Source organism: Pinus tabuliformis, chromosome J (assembly GCF_031772625.1).
Source record: "Pinus tabuliformis cultivar Carrire ecotype Pingquan chromosome J, CPIR1, whole genome shotgun sequence".
NCBI classification, from domain to species: Eukaryota; Viridiplantae; Streptophyta; class Pinopsida; order Pinales; family Pinaceae; genus Pinus; species Pinus tabuliformis.
This window is the reverse complement of record NC_142295.1, coordinates 1,204,047,932-1,204,062,994: the sequence shown is the minus strand read 5'-3', so window position 1 is coordinate 1,204,062,994 and position 15,063 is coordinate 1,204,047,932. Positions and strand designations below refer to the sequence as shown.

The following is a 15,063-nucleotide window of genomic DNA, read 5'->3' as shown; positions in this document are numbered from 1 at the left end:
CTGTGAGATGATATAACTAGTCCAAAGGATTAGGCTCTTCAACATTATCTACAGGTTCTGTAAACCTTGGGCCTTGGTATGGATATAATGGTTGTATAACGTGGAATCCATCTCCTTCAAATGTCATAATATCTTGATTGAGGTTCATTAAGGATCTTTATCACCCATGATATTTATAACCTCAAAGTCCACATTTGTCTTCACTCTCGAAGTATCAACTTCAACATCTTCAAGACAACCAATTGGGAGGATACAACATTGATTATCCATATGCAATGTAATAAGAGAAAGTACTAACTTAGGCTTCCTCAATGCCTCCCAAGTTTTCCTCAGTAAGATATTTATTTCTGAATCCAAGTCTAGCATAGAATATTATATCTGAAATCCTATAATTTAGGAATCAACTCAAAATTAACTTCTTGTTCTTCTCTTATTTTGGAGGACATGTCTCGAATGTCATTCATGAAAGTTAGTAGAAATAGGCATGTCTGAGAATTCCTCATCCTTAACAATTGTCTTGAGCTTCTTGCACAGATGGACAAATAATTGTTCATCATTCAGAATCTGCAAAAATGATTTAAAACACTCCATAATGGTATAAGATATCTCTTGAGAAAATCTAGGACTCTTCATTTATACCCTCTCTTTTTGTTCTGCGTGGAGACTATAGGAAGAAACGAACTTCTTAAAAATTCCAGCTACATTCTTATAGTATTATTTTTGTTGGTTAGGGTCATAATATTTGTTTGGCGATGTAGGCTTTATTATAGAATTTTTCTTAGAAGTCTCCTTATCTGCTCTAGTCTTTTTTCCTCCTCTAGTAATTATATTAATTTTAGGTGTCGGAGTTGGTTTAAGACCTCAAGGTTCTACATTTATCAAATATTCTCCTTGACTTTGTCGATTACGCTCTTCCCAACAAACAATCAATTCAAAGAACTCTTCAGTCGCATGAGTGTTTACTCTACAATGGGAAAAACACGGCCTCTTTGGTAATGGATAGTTAGGGAAACATGACCCTCCTAATCACAATTATAGCAACAAACTGGGCCTCTTCCTCCAGCTCTACCCCCCCTTGAATTTCCTCCTCCTCGCCCTCAAAAAGGTTTGTTGACTCTGAATGCATTATGATCAAGGTGATCAACCAAAGCATCCAAAGCTTTGCACTGGTTTATATGGTGAGTCAGGGATCCTCATAACTCATAGAAAATGTTGTTTGGGACATTTGATTACTCCTACAAAATAGGACAAAGACGGGGTGGGTTTCCATAAGTACACAAAATCTCACAGTATTCATTTGCATATGTACCTTGTTGATTAGGAAACACGTGATATTGAGTATGTCCTTGATACAAAGAATTTGTAGCAGCTTAAGCAACTCCAATAGTAGGTAGTGGCAGAGTCGGTCCCATAGGAATACGCTAGTAGAAAATGATGAAATTAATGACTAAGTGACTAAAAATGTTAGTTTTCATAGCTTTTCCTAGTGAAATACTACCAAGAATGAGAAATATTAAGTGACTTAACTAAAATTGACTAACATAAATGACTAATTTAGTCCCTGGTTAAAATATACGCCTAGAAAATAGGTAATACAATTAAAAATGACTAACATTAATGACTAATTTAGTTTAGGAACAAAATTAAAACTACATAACATGCAATCTAATAATACAAATTAGTCATTTATGTTAGTCATTTTAATTGTGTCACTTCGAAAATCTAAACTTACAGGTGAAAGGGGATTCAAAGGTTGTTGTAGATTAACTGAAAGGTTATTCTTCCTTAAAAACTTCTTTATTGGATTAGTCGATGATTAGAGTTATGGAGTTAATTAGAATATTTAGAGTTATATCCTTTGATCACATCCATAGGGAATTTAATTCAAAGGCTCACAAATTATACAAAATGGGAGTAGGCTTACAGTTGGGTCAAATACATTATGAAAAATAGCTATAAGGAGAAGTGTTAGCTAATTAGTATAGGACACATTTCCTTTAGTTAAAGACTTAACTTTTCATGCATATCTATATTTCTATTATCAATGCCATCTCCATTGGACTCAGGATACTATTTTCTAACTTGGATATCAAGTTGTTTATCTAGTATGAACGTACATTATGAACATAGTAGTACTGGGCTCTTATGAAATTGTTTTGAATAGTATAAGAATTTTGATAATGTTTGAATATTAGATATTGCAAAATATTATGTCATAGAAGTGAAGTACATTTAGTATATGTTAGATGACGTAAATTTCAACTTTGCATTAATATTAATTCAAAAATAATGTTTTTTTATTACTGGAAAAACAAATTATGGAATCTCTCTTTCAATCACTACAAAAAAAACAATTTCAAAATTCTTCAATCTAATTTCTCAAGTTTCATTACACCAAAGGTGTTTTACAAGGGGAGGGTTTCCCTCCCCCTTTCGTCCTCTTTCAATATCTAATCCAATGATGATAGGTATATGCAAATCAATAAATGAACTTATGGATCTTGATTGAGTTAACAACAGTGGAAATAGATGTAAGATGACTAATTATGGTTTGAGTCAGCTGATAGGGACAAAATAGCCCAGAGAAACTCATACTAATCATGGGTTAAGTTCTAGTGAAAGCTGAAGAAGTCACAGGTTGGGAAACTAGATCGTGTGAAGAAAGATAAAGGGGAAGAAAGAAGTAGTTGTTTCTCTGATGTTTTTTTTATAGGAGATTCCGATAGATCATCATCCAGGTGTGGCAAGAGAAATGATGGGTGTTCCATATTTGGAGATGGATTTGGTGGAAGGAGGAGGAGGAGAAATGGGATGTCATGATGGTGGTGGAATCATGCATAGAATTGGTGAATGAAATAGCAGGTGTTGGGAATGTAGGAACTTGGTGGTGGAATCATGCATGGACTTGTTGGCATTATGATACAGGTGTTGTCCTTGATGGCAACTCTCTCAGATGAAAGTTCATGGGGCAGCAGGTTAATAGCAAAGGATTACAAATCAGACTCCAAAGAATGAAGAGATAGAGGTATATGCTAGTTCACTTTATCCAAGAAGTGTATACACGCAGGTTAACAGAACAAAAGGTGCGTATAACGTATACATGCACTTTCACAGGAGGAAAAGTGCATACATGTTGGAAAACCAAGTATTTGATCCAAGGTATTGGTCCAAGGTATTTGGTCCGAGGTATTTGGTCCAAGGTATTGACCCTAGGTATTTGGTCCAAGGTATTGGTCCTAAGTTGTTTTGGTCCAAGGTATTGAGAAAGGCCTAAGATTATATAAGGAGGAGAAGATCATTAGGCCGAGTGTGCAAGCAATAATATTCTAAGGAATACTTCTATCTGATGTATATTTTATGTTGCATGGTTATGTTTGGGACTAGATTTGAAATATTCATGTGCACCTTGAGTTCAATATTGGATCAGGAATCATGAGACTTGAGATGACTTATTCTTGAATGAGCTGATATTGGGTGAGACCAGATCTGATGTTTTGCATTTGTTCTATTTGTTATCTATCATGATCTTGGTTTGTCTGAATTCTGGAATTGCAGCAAAGTTCTAAGTCAATATCTGCAGATCTGTATGCAGGTTCGTCTCAACCAAAAAGCATATACACGCAGGTTCAGTTCTTCCAAGTAGCATATACAAAAAAAAAAAAAATCTTTTCAAATCTGATTGATCTATCTGATAAAATTCTATTATTTTATTGTTGTTTGTCAATGAAGTCTTCTTAGATCTGAATGTAAAACTGAATGCATAAGGAGACTGGAATTTGATTGATTGATTGTATTAGTGAGAAGAATTGATCTCTGTCACTGTTTATGTAACGCTCTGAAAGTTGACAGTAGTTATTCAGAATATTGATAGTTGGTACAGACTTGATTCAAAAGATTATGTTTGCAGTAGTTTTGAAGGTATACACAGGTTCAATTAATGGAAGTAGCGTATAAACGTAGTTTGGGTGAAGCCAAGTAGCGTATACACACTAATGCATGATTTTTTAGGTTACAGCTGGTTCTGAATGATGATGCAGGGTTCTGGATTTAGCACAGCATTTCGATGTCAGTGATCTATTTGTTCAGATTATTTGAATATTGGTTGATGCAGTTTAAGTTTAAAAGGTATGATGGATCCAGTGTGAAAATTTGATGAAACGTGGCCTTTAGATTGTGGTGTTGTGATCCAGGAGTATCCAGTCTGAAAATTCATGAAACATGGTCTCTGGTGGAAGAGTGGAGGTATTTTGTAGGGTTGAACCTACGTACTATTAAACATATTAGCTAGTACAAGAGCTAGAGGGTTGTAGCTTCCTTCCAGTAGAAGCTGGAGAATGAGAGAAGGTTGTAACCTTTTGCAGGTAGAAGCCTGCGTACTAGTATGAGTCTGCACCAGTACAAGATTGTAAACAAGTTTTCTTATTATTAAAAGAAGACAGAGGCGACAACAATAGGTGGTTTTAATGCACATTGGGTTTCCACCTTACATCTTGGTGTTCATGTGTGTGTCTTATGTGTGATGCTTTATTCTGCTTTTACTGCACTATCTAATAGATCTCTGATATAATGCTTTAAGATCAACACATGATAAATTGTTTAAATCACAAGTTCTCTGGATATACGTTGGTTTCCTTAATCACAATCACGTGTACACGCTAGTTCACTTCACTGAAGTAGCGTATATAAATATGTTTGGGAAATAAAATTATTGATCTGATAATACTGATTCACCCCCCTCTTAGTATTATTTCCAACAATTGGTATCAGAGCAGGTCCTTCAAAAGAAGCTTGATTGCTTGAAGGGAGCTCCATCAACATGAATAATCAAGAAAGCATGGGATCCATCATACCACCAATCTTCGATGGAAGCAAATTTGTTTATTGGAAAATAAGAACCACAACCTATCTACAATCACTTGGAACGGATGTCTGGGAAATTGTGGAAGGAGGATATACATTTCCAACAACAATTCCTACGAATGCGGTAGGTAAAAAGAAATATGAAACCAATGCCAAAGTTGTCAATACTTTATTGGGAAGTTTGTCACAATCAGAGTTTGTCGAAGTCATGTAGCTCAAATCAGACAAAGAAATATGGGAAAAAATCATTCTAAGCCACAAAGGAGACTCTCAAGTAAAACGTGCTAAGATTCAAACTCTCAGAGTTCAGTATGAAACTCTTAAGATGCATAGTGATGAAAGTATAGCTAGTTACTTCTTACGTATAGATAAGGTTTTTAATTGTATGAAGAATCTGGGTGAAGAAATAAAGGAAGTTACCTTAGTTGAGAAAGTTTTGAGATCTTTATCTGCGAAACTTGAATCAAAAGTGTCTGTCGTAGAAGAAAAACAGGATCTGCAGAATATCACTATGACACAGCTTCACGGAATTTTAACTTCCTTTGAGATGAGAAAAGGAGGACCATCAGATATGAGAGAAGCTGCATTTAAAGCCTCAGCAAAAGGAAAGGAAGAACACAATGAATCAGGACATATTTTAGAAGAAGAAGATGAGGTAAACTTTGTCAAGAAGCTTCAACAGGGTTCTAGAAGGTTTAGAGGTAAGCTACCCTTCAAATGCTTTGCTTGTGGCAGAGTCGATCATTATGCTGCCAGATGTCCTCATAAAGATAAATATGAAAAAGGAAAGGAATATGCAAAAGGGAATAGAAAACAAGTTGTGAATAAAAGGATTTACTATACTCATGAATATAGTGATGGTTTATCTAATAGTGATGAAGATGAAACTAGACAATATTACAGACTTCTCATGGCTTATGATAGCAATGATTTTTGGGATAGTTCAGAAGAGGATAGTGATAGTTTATCTAATAGTGATGATTATAGACTTATCATGGCTTATGACGATGATAATTTTTTGGATGCTTTAGAAGAGGAAGACCTTCATGAAGAAATCTCTAGACTCAAAATCTATTTAGAAGAAAAGAATATGAGTATAGATACCTTGACATACCAACTTGCTAAAAAGGAAAAACACAATGAAAAACTAGAATGTGAAATTGTGGGTCTAAGAAAGGATCTTGAGAAAATGGAATCTCTCAATATTAGATTTGCTAAAGGATTATAAAATTTAAATGAAATTATCAAATTTCAGCGTTCTCCTCTGATAAAGACAGGTCTTGGATATACTGAAGAAGCATCTCAATCACTGAAGCTATCAACCTCCACCAAGAGCTATCTTGATGCAACAAAGACCAGTGAACAGTATGACAATCGTCAAAAAAGGCATAAAGTTGATCACCAGGTAAATCATACTCAATTTATTCCAAGAATGAATAGAAGCCACAACCAACCTCAAGAAAATCATACTCAATTTGCTCCAAAGATGAATATCAATATAAACTACAATCACCAGGTTAATAGATTCGATAGTCGTAGGAACTTCTTTAATGGGAAATGTTTTCCATGTCATAATTTTGGCACAAAGTTGCTCAATGCGTTGCTTACAAAACCATCATGACTAGAGAAGCATGAAATCAAAGGAATGTAACATGAATCAAGAGAAGTTCCTATAATAAATTTTCTCCTCTTGAAAATGAAATAGAATGATCAATTTGTAACAACTTTGGTCATGAAGAATATGAACGCAGGAGAAAATTTTGGAAAACGTCCAAAAAGGAGCAAATGCCATTAAATCCCAAGATATGGAGAAGGAAAGAATCTCAAACAAAAATATGTGGTACAGCCTTGTATGCAAAAGGACAAGAAAATCAGTGGTACATCAACAATGGATGCTCCAAACACATGACAGGTGACAAAGAAAAACTTCACTCGTATAATGCCTTGGAAAAGGAAAAGAATGTCTCATTTGGAAATGACACTCCTACTATCATAAAAGGTAAAGGTTCTGTTTTCTTAAAAGAAAAGGTTAAAGCTAGAAATGTTATGTATGTAGATAGTTTAAAGCATAACCTATTGAGTGTCAGTCAAATGTGTGATCAAGGAAATGAAGTGGTGTTTCGATCAAATGGATGTGTTGTTCGTGAGCTTGATATAGGAGAAACCATGATCAAAGGTACAAGAACTCCAAAAAACTTATACATACTCAAGGGAGGACAACAATAATGCTATCTAAGAAAAAATGATGCAAACTAGCTGTGGCATTGAAGATTGGGACATCTAAGATTTTCAGAAATAAAAAAAGCATGCAAACTCAAGGTTGTTCGTGATCTTCCAGATATCAACATCCCAGAAAATACAATATGCAAACCATGTCAAATCGGTAAGCAAACCAGAGTTCACTTCATGGAAAAAGAAGGGTCAGCTAGTAAGCCTCTTAAACTTGTCCATACTGATTTATGTGGACCATCAAGGAAAAAGTCACCTCGTGGAGAAGAATACTTTATTTTGTTCATTGATGATTTTTCCAGAATGTGTTGGATAGGTCTTCTAAAGCATAAAGATGAAGCATTTGAAAAGTTCCAAGCCTTCAAAGCCTTGGTTGAAAATGAATCAAATCGAAAAATCAAATGCCTCAGATTTGATCGAGGAGGAGAATTTACATCGGATGAATTTTTTGACTTTTGTGAACAACATGGAATAAAAAGGCAATTCTCCACGCAAGGACTCCTTAGCAAAATGGTGTGGTACAAAGAATGAACAGAACAGTTCAGCAAATGGCTTGAGCTATGCTAGATGAATCTGGGACTCTTGTAACCTTTTGTGGTGAAGCTGAATTCGTTGTCGTGACTATTCTCAACAAAGAAAATGTTCGGGTAAATAGCACTCAAACTCCACATGAACTTTGGTATGGTAAGACTCCTACTGTAAAATACTTTAAAGTCTTTAGAAGAAAATGTTTTATCAAAAGGACTGATGAAAAACTCGGTAAGTTTGAACCCAGAGAAGATGAAGGTATTCTTCTTGGTTATGCTTCCAGAAGTAAAGGATATAAATGTTATAATAAAAGACATGGGAAAATTTTTTTAAATCATTGATGTTGTAGTTGATGAAGCATGCAAAAATACAAAACAGATAAAATCATAACATTATGACAATGAAGAAGATGGGGATTATTTTCCCACATCAAATCAAAATGATATTAAAGAAGAAACTAATGAAGCACCAGAAGAAGAGATAATGGTAGAAGAAAATACTCTGTCCAGGTATGTTCAGAAAAATCATCTAGAAACTCAAATTTTAGGGGAAAAAGAGGCAGGTGTACAGACAAGAAGAACCATTACAGGGACCTCAAGCTATCTAGAATTACTATCCTCCTCCGAACCTCAAAATGTAAATGAAGCATGCAAAGATGAATGTTGGGTTAAGGCCATGGATGAAGAACTTGGAAAATTGAAAAGAATGATACTTGGGAATTAGTTCCTAGACCTCATGATAATAATATTATAAGAACTAAATGGATATTCAAAAACAAGCTGAATGAAAATGGAGAAGTCATTAGAAACAAGGCCAAACTTGTTTGTAAAGGGTATGCTCAACAAGAAGGTATAGATTTTGAAGAAACTTTTGCACCTGTTGCCAGATTTGAAGCCATAAGGATGTTTCTTTCTCTTTCTAGCTTTCAAAAATTCAAAGCATACCAAATGGATGTAAAATCATCTTTCCTTAATGGAGATTTAGAAGAAGAAGTTTATATTGAACAACCAAAAGGATTCATTCTTGGAAATGATGAAAAAATTGTATGCATACTTAAAAAGGCTCTCTATGGTCTGAAACAAGCTCCAAGGGCTTGGTATTACCACCTTGAAAAATATCTACATCAACAAGGTTTTATAAAAGGTTCAACATATAGCAATCTATATACAGAGATTGAAACTGATAAATTGCTAAATATTATTGTTTATGTTGATGATATCATTTTTGGTAGCAATGAAGAATCCATGAGTCAGAATTTTGTTTCAGTAATGTAGTAAGAATTTGAAATGTCCTTGCTTGGTGAACTTATCTATTTTCTTGGTCTACAAGTTCAACAAAATAAATATGGTATTTTTCTTTCACAAACCAAATATCTCAAACAGATCTTCAAAAGGTGCAGAATGGAAGATTCTAAACCTGTATGTTCTCCAATGGCAATAGGATGCAGTCTTAGCTCAAATGATGAATCAACCAACTTACAGATCCATGATTGGTAGTCTACTTTATCTAATAGGTACCCGACCTAACATCATTCATTCAGTAGGAATAGTTTGAAGATTCCAAGAAAATCCAAAGGAATCACACCTTCAGGCAGTCAAAAAGTTTTCAACTATCTTCAAGGAACTCATGACTTTGGTTTATGGTATCCTAGAGATGCAGATCTTACTCTTCATGCATATACAGATGCAGATTGGGAAGGAAGTGTTGATGATAGAAAAAGTGCTAGTGGTGGTGCATTCTATATGGGTTCTAGGTTAGTGTCTTGGTTCAGCAAGAAACAAAGTTCAATTGTTTTATCAACATCTGAAGCAGAATATGTGGCTGTTGCATCTTGCTGCACACAACTACTTTGGATGATGCAAACTTTGCAAGACATTTAGATCACATGTACTCCACCCATCTCCATTCTATGTGATAATACAAGTGCCATCAGTATTTCAAAGAATCCAGTCATGAACTCCAAGACCAAGCACATACTCATCAAGTACCATTTTCTGCAAGAACAAGTGCTTGAACAAAAGGTCAAATTGGAGTATGTTCCCTCCAAAGAACAGGTTGTTGATATATTCACTAAACCACTGTCCAGAGAAACATTTGAAGATCTCAAAAAAAAATTGGGAGTAGTTGCTGCATCATCCTGTTGTTAAAATCTAGATTTTTCAGAAAAAGGTTATTATATGCGGGTTTCATGAAGTATAGTCACGTATACACATGGGTTTCTGTGGGTGAAGGAGAATATATGTTTTTCAGTCAAGAAAAACAATGGGGCAGATTTTGATATGGGTGTTCTGTCTGTTGTTGATGATTATAGTCTATCGATATGCTTTGTTCATTAATTTTTATCTGACTAACAAAGATACCTTAATCATTGACTTGTTAACAATGCACAGGTATCATAGGTTCAGGGGGAGCATTAGCCTTCACATGCATTTTGCATTGTTGGCATTATGGTTGCTGAGTCCAACTATGGCTTCAGATATTTATACCATTTGTTGCTTAAGTCATGTAAAGGTCTAGGGTGTGATATGTCTTCTCATACATTTGAATGAGTCCTATTGGACAAATGATGTAATTTGTATCCCCACTTTTCATGGGATGGATGATGTAATATTTATTGTATTTCTGTCATGTATAAACAATTTGTATATCCCCACTTGGTGGGGTGGATGAGTCAAATTTGGTATATCCCCACTTGGTTGGGAGACAGATGTATGTATGAGTCTTTGGTGATAGGAAGGTCATACTCACATAGTTGAGATATAGAGTCATGTTATTCTTTTGGAAAATATCTTTGCAAACTCTAGATGTGCTCAAGGGGAGCATGGACGGTTTTAGTACATCTCAGCATGTACATAGGAGAGCTCAATCAGAGAATTCAACATGTACTCAGAGGGAGCATAGACAACATAATGTATGCCAAAGGGGGAGAATATCTTGGTCCTCCCTTTGCCCTTGATGTCAAAGGGGGAGAGTGTCTTGGTGTTGTTGTTGCCATCAAGTCCAAAGGGGGAGATTGTTGGCATTATGATACAGGTGTTGTCCTTGATGGAAACTCTCTCAGATGATTGTTCACAGTGAAGTAGGTTAATAGCAAAGGATTATAGATCAGACTCCAAAGAATGAAGAAAGAGAGGTATATGTTGGTTCACTTTGTCCAAGAAGTGTATACACGTGGGTTAATAGAAAAAAATGAGCGTATAACGTATACACACACTTTCACTGGAGGAAAAGTGCGTACATGTTGGAAAACCAAGTATTTGATCCAAGGTATTGGTCCAAGGTATTTGGTCTGAGGTATTTGGTTCAAGGTATTGACCCTAGGTATTGGTCCTAAGTGGTTTTGGTCCAAGGTATTGAGAAAGGCCTAAGAGTATATAAGGAGGAGAAGATCATTAGGCCGAGTGTACAAGCAATAAGATTCTAAGGAATACTTCTATCTGATGTATATTTTATGTTGCATGGTTATGTTTGGGACTAGATCTGAAATATTCATGTGCACCTTGAGTTAAATATTGGATCAGGAATCATGAGACTTGAAATGACTTATTCTTGAATGATCTGATATTGGGTCAGACTAGATCTGGTGTTTTGCGCCTGTTCTATTTGTTATCTATCATGATATGGGTTTGTCTAAATTCTGGAATTGTAGCAAAGTTCTGAGTCAATATTTGCAGATCTGTACGCAGGTTCTTCTCAGCCAAAGAGTGTATATACGTAGGTTTGATTCTTTCAAGTAGCATATACAAAAGAAAATCTTTTTAGATCTGATTGATCTATTTGATAAAATTTTGTTATTTTACTACTGTCTACTAATGAAGTCTTCTTAGATCTGAATGAAAAATTGAATGCATAAGGAGGCTGGCATTTGATTGATTGATTGTATAAGTGAGAAGAAGTGATCTCTATCCCCGCCTATGTAAAGCTCTGGATGTTGACAATAAATATTCAGAATATTGGTAGTTGGTACATACTTGATTCAAAAGTTTATGTTTGCAGTAGTTTTGAAGGTATACGCAGGTTCAATTAACGGAAGTAGCGTATACACGCAGTTTGGGTGCATTCAAGTAGCCTATACACTCTAATGCATGATTTTTTAGGTTACAGTTGGTTCTGAATGATGATGCAGGGTTTTGGATTCAGCATAGTGTTATGGTGTCAGTGATCTGATTGTTTAGATTATCTGAATATTGGTTGATTCAGTTTAAGTTTAAAAGGTATGATGGGTCCAGTGTGAAAATTTGATGAAACGTGGCCTTCCGATTGTGGTGTTGTGATCTAGGAGTATCTAGTATGAAAATTCATGAAACGTGATCCCTGGTGGAAGAGTGAAGTTTTTTTGTAGGTTGGAACCTACGTACTAGTAAAGATATTGGCTAGTACAAGAGCTAGGAGGTTGTAGCTCCCTTCTAGTAGAAGCTAGAGAACAAGAGAAGGTTGTAACCTTTTGCAGGTAGAAGCTTGTGTACTAGTATGAGTCTGCACCAGTACAAGATTGTAAACATATTTTCTTATTATTAAAAGAAGACAGAGATGATAGCAGCAGGTGGTTTTTACCCACATTGGGTTTCCACCTTACATCTTGGTGTTCATGTGTGTTGCTTATGTGTGATTCTTTATTCTTCTTTTACTACACTATATAATAGATCTCTAATATATTTCTTTAAGATCAACACATGATAAATTATCTAAATCACAAGTTCTCTGGATATACATTGGTTTCCTTAATCACAATCGTGTGTACATGCTAGTTCACTTCATTGAAGTAGCATATATAAATCTATTTGGGAAATACAATTATTGATATGATAATACTGATTCACCCCCCTCTTAGTATTATTTCCAACATGAATTGGGGAACGAAATAGCAAGTGTTGGGGAATGCAGGGAATATTTGAAGAAAGAAGGTGACAATATGGTGAGAAGGAACAAATTATTGGCACCCATGTTTGAATAATCAAGGAAATGAAGGACACCCTACCTAAGGATAATAACCTGCAGGCCTTGCAATGTTTGTGCTCGGTTCTCAAACAGGTTGCGGGGATCCTTAATTTTAGCCATGAGGGAAACAAGTTGTTCGTGTGATAATGACTTCTTTGCCTTTAATTTTTTTAATATTGAAATCCATATTTATAACTTCAAATTAAAATTACTTGGATTTCAACATCCCAAGTTTATTGTCTTCATTATGAAAATACATTAAACACTAGGCAATGAATCCTTAAAAGACTAATTTCTATTTTCAAACACTTCACAATACAGTTCTCTGGATTATCATCATCTATTCTCTAAGAAAATATGATTATCTTGTATCTCTCATGGCTGTCTGCACTTTGCGCTGGTTTAGAATGATGAATTACCAATCTCCAAAGGACAAAATGAATATACATAACATACATGCCAAATCTTGATTCTAAGCCCATTTGTCGTATTCTAGAGAAATGCACCATGTACCATCACACTAGCCACCTGGGCCTTCGCGCTACCCTCACCCAAGCTTCCACTACTACTGATATGAAGGATTTCCCATGTAATTACAATATTTTTCAATGAAATTATAGATTCTTATAATTTTATTTACTTAATTTAGATTACCTGATCCCATGGCTTGGTCTGTAAGTTATGTTTTCAGTACAAATGTTAAATGAATTTCTTACAATGGAAATGAAATCATCCCATGCATTAGAACTTAAACAATCTTCAAAGCACTAAAGGAAAATTATTGACTCATGGGAAGCAACTATTGAGACATATATGCAACCAATGATACAAATTTCTCATAAAATTTTGAAGTCCAACTGTAGAATAAAACCTACTAGTCAAGTTAGTGTTCCTACTCCAATGGACTCGGAAGGCCCCGATATTCAAATATCAACACAGGGAATGGACTTTGAAGCCTATATAGAGCTAAGGAAAGAGAATTAAATGGTCTTGTGGAGATATATTTTCTAATAATGGTATTCTTAATCACCACATCTTAGAAGCGCTGACATGAATTCCATTTGTATTAGGACTATGACTAGGTGCAAGAAACTTGAGATGGTTTTCTTCTACCCCAACATAGTTTTTAAATTTTATATGTGTTTGTTGACTATTCTGTACAATCGGGTTCATCATTATTAGATTGTTGCATAATTTGAATCTTATTTCCTGAAAGAATCAAAATTTCCATGGTCTAAGTCGATTCAGACGACCACACAACATTGTAATTTCACAAGTACATTGCATCAAAGTTAGTTTTGTTTTATAACAAATTTAGAATGCATAAAACTTCTCTTTCTCTCTTGGGTTGAGATTTCAAAGGAAAAAGGGGCAAAGGAGGTACATACTATTGGAGCTAATTGGAATGGCTACAACAGAGAAGAAAAAACTCTATCATGAATTTATATATTCAATCAAAACTAGCTTAACTTTGTCATACTCTTCTTGCCAGAGATTAAGCTGGAAATGAGAGGGTCAAAAGGATGGCCAAAATTAGGGATTAATGTAGAAGAGATTTAATGAAAATGAGAGTTTCTTACTTTACATTTTTTTTCTTGATTTTCTAATATTCTTCCCAACATTTCTCTCCACTACCATAAAATGTCCCTTCACTCTTTACTGTCAGTTCATATACTTCCTTAAAATGAAGCCACTGCCTTTCGTCTAATCCATCCCAAACCCTGGGATATGTAGAGGCAATGATTGTTCCAAGCACCTAGAGAAGCAAAATTGCATGGCAAAAAAATATGAATTTGACACATCAAAATTGAAATCCCATCTAAGTACTATGTACAAGAAAAATGGTACCTACATAGTCAAGGCGGATTTGCAGGGACTAGAGAATTTTATGGGCTTCACATGATACCTCTTTCCATGGGTACAAGGAAAACTACAGTAGTCAATGAACAATCATTTATCCATGCATTCTTAAATTCCTGAAACACAACACTCATCATAATTCACTAATATTTTGGAATAAGGTCCTCCATAATAAATCCAACAATGATTCCCAAAGGAAAATATTTTACTACAAATCAAATATACGAGGCCATCAACTATTTATGCTGGAAATTTTATGGGCACCCAATCATTCATATCAAAATTAGAAGTGTATTCATTATTGAATTGACGTGCAAAATCACTGGTTTGAGCTATTGGGGTACAAGTTTATGCCTCAATTGATAATGGCCAGAGTCATCCTTGATTATTTCTATGTGCACATATTGAAAATGGGTAATGGCCATAGTCGTCCTTGATTATTTCTCTGCACACATATTGAAAATGGGTCGCCCTCAATGTGGGTTTTCTTGCATTGACCAGATAAAATTGGCAACAACAACAATGCATTTAATAGACTAGACTTCCCCATTCCCATTCATTTATAACACACGGTTTCCTTGATGGATGAATCAAGAGCAAGAGAAATTGTGGACCTCCAGGTTATGTATGGCTTTAATGGCATCAAAT

At 35.1% G+C, this 15,063-nt stretch overlaps 1 pseudogene; it reads right to left on the bottom strand.

The window, feature by feature from the left end:
- Positions 1-456: 456 nt before the first annotated feature.
- Positions 457-14,971, bottom strand: LOC149231454 (polygalacturonase-like; annotated as a pseudogene).
- Between the last annotated feature and the right edge of the window lie 92 nt (positions 14,972-15,063).